Source organism: Cyprinus carpio, unplaced genomic scaffold (genome assembly GCF_018340385.1).
Source record: "Cyprinus carpio isolate SPL01 unplaced genomic scaffold, ASM1834038v1 S000006005, whole genome shotgun sequence".
Lineage (NCBI taxonomy): Eukaryota > Metazoa > Chordata > Actinopteri > Cypriniformes > Cyprinidae > Cyprinus > Cyprinus carpio.
Window position 1 is genome coordinate 1 of NW_024878689.1, and position 2,529 is coordinate 2,529.

Sequence of the window (2,529 nt, forward strand, 5' to 3'; positions counted from 1 at the left end):
AGCAGATGGGTTTTTTCTCCTGATCTTTTTTTATACAGAGCGTTTGTTCTGATCCAGAGAGCTGTTCAGAATGAGGACTTCCGTCCTATGCTTGATATGGGTTGTGCATGTGTGAGAGAAGAAGAAAAAAAAAAAAAAAAGAGTCACTTGCGCTCTTGAAAAACCGGCCCCTTTGGTCAGACCCCCCTTTTCAAGTCGGTCGGTTTACTGCTGCGAAACTTAGCTGTTTTCATGTCTGTTTGGATTTGTGCAGTTTCATTTTGCAGATTTTTCCCTTTTTCAACACTTTTAGCGCCTGCCAGAAGTGGCCAGGCGCAGCACCCTTTTTTCTCCCTGACCACAGGCCACGGGAAAGCCAGTGCACTTAGGCGTGCCGATTTGGGTAGTCACCATTCCTCTCACCAGGTGCCAGCCCACCTTTGCTGAAGCCTGGGCCACCCGACCCAGCTTGAGCGTTTGGGAGGATTTCGCCTACCAGCCAAGATGAGGCACCACTTTTTGGATGATGGTGTGGCATTTCGTCAGGCTCAGAGAATCTTTCTGTGCTGCTGTAGTTCGGACTGGGCCAAATACCTGGTGCTGGTTTGCAAAAAGAAGGTTTTACGACAAAATCCCCAAATAGCGAAAATTTAGCCAGGCGGCCTGCCAGTGCATCGAGACCTGCCTCTCGTTCGGCTCGAGAGCCAAGGATTCCGATGACATGAGGGCCGCGTGGCAATCACGCGACCAAACCGTTTACGGATTCTGGCTGATGCCGTGCTCTCCCGCGCCCAGCAGAAGAGCCACCCGTCCGGACGTCGATGGCGAGCAGCTTCGGTGTGGCCGTTGCAGGCCAGGAGGTCCTGCACCGTCCCCAGCGTTTCAGGTCTCCTGACTTACACACAAAGCCGCGAATGGCTGTGGACATGTCCCGCTTCCTCCCGCTGCAACATTGCAGCATCGCTCTCGGCCTTTTGGCTAAGATCCAGTGTAGTATCTGTTCTTCTCAGTTTAATATCTGGTACCAGGGGCTTGTGTGATGAATAACAGAAAAAAAAAAAAGAAGCCGGGGAGACTTTGTCTGGCTCCCCCCTGATCGTCTGCTCTTGCAGGATCTGCCGGTGAGTTTGCATTTTATTTGTTATTGTGATGAATTCAGAAAAAGGAAATGATGGATGCATCCACCTGAGGCCTCGGCAGATGCCGAGTCTTTTCACTACATCCAACTGAGCTGATGCATGATGCATCGATCAGGTGTGTCTGGTTAAAGGGAGTCATCTAAAACAGATGATTAGCCCTTTTCTGAGACACTCGATTCAATCTTCGAGTCGCTATTACGAGCGATGTATCTGAATCAGGTGTGTGTGATTGCGTGACGGCAGACAATATTAATGCCAGTGTTGGGGGCCTCCAGGAACGCGGTTGGGAAACACTGATCTAAAACCAGGGTTGGGAAGCCGTCGGCTCGCATTGCCAACGCTTTGGCAGTTTGCAGCAGGCCAGTACGAGGAAGGCAGCCGCCCCTTCCTTTGCTAGGGGCGGGGGTTCACCGTTGATGAGGACGGTAGAGACGAAATGGTACCTCTGACTGGCCGCCTGGGCCTTCATACTACCTGGCAGGGGGAGACACCATGATCAAGAAGGCGGTTCACCCAGGGCGAGGCTCGTCCATTGCACTCCCGGCCGTGCTGACCCCTGCTGAATTCCCCCAAATGTGGGAATCTCGACTGCATAATTTATGGTAGTGGTTAATGACCGTCAGACTCCAGAGAGAATCTTTCTGCTGCTGGTTCGGACTGGGCCAAATACCTGGTGCTGGTTTTGCAAAAGAAGGTTTTCGACAAAATCCCAAATAGCACGAAAATTTCACCAGAGCGACCTGCCATTCGGACCTGCCTCTCGTTCGCTCGAGGCCAAGGTTCGATGACTGGGGCGTGGCTCTCGACAAACCGTTTGGGAGTTCTGAGCGATGCCGTGCTCTCCGCCGCAGCAGAGCCACCGTCCCGGGCGATCGGGCGAGGCTCGGTGGCGATTGACGGGGTCGTCCCAGCGTTTCAGATCTCCCTGACTTGCCGCAAAGCCGGATAGTGGCCATAATCCCGCTTCCTCCCGCTCGCGCCATTCGCGGCATAAACGCTTCTCGGCCTGCTGGCTAAGATCAGAAGTGTAGTATCTGTTCTTATCAGTTTAATATCACAATCGTCCCCTACCGGGGACTACATATTAAGTGATTTTTGGATCCGCGGGCTGGGCGGGGCTTGCTCCTGCTGTCCCACTCCTTGCCGCATCGGCCTGGTATTGCGAGTGTCTCCAGGAGCGGTGTGCTTCCCTTTCAGGGGATTGCTGCTTATTGTGATGAATAACAGAAAAAAGGAATGAGGGAGCTTTGTCTTGGCTCCCCCCTGAGGGTCTGCTCTTGCAGATGCATTAGTTGTTTGCTGTTTTCGTGAGAGTTCTCCTCCACGGATGCATCCACCTGAGGCCTTGGAGTCTTTTCACTAACGAGCTGATGCATCAGATCAGGTGTGTCTGGTTAAAGGGAGTCATCTA

General features: G+C 52.7%; 2 non-coding genes and 1 pseudogene across 2 annotated transcripts; all 3 read left to right on the plus strand.

Moving 5' to 3' along the window:
• The first annotated feature begins 938 nt into the window (after positions 1 to 938).
• On the plus strand, positions 939 to 1,116 carry LOC122143518 (annotated as a pseudogene).
• A 469-nt stretch (positions 1,117 to 1,585) lies between these two features.
• On the plus strand, positions 1,586 to 1,748 carry LOC122143516. Its single transcript, XR_006159209.1, has one exon. It is a non-coding gene; the product is annotated as a U1 spliceosomal RNA (small nuclear RNA).
• A 363-nt stretch (positions 1,749 to 2,111) lies between these two features.
• On the plus strand, positions 2,112 to 2,309 carry LOC122143517. The gene has a single exon (XR_006159210.1). It is a non-coding gene; the product is annotated as a U2 spliceosomal RNA (small nuclear RNA).
• The last annotated feature ends 220 nt before the right edge of the window (positions 2,310 to 2,529 follow it).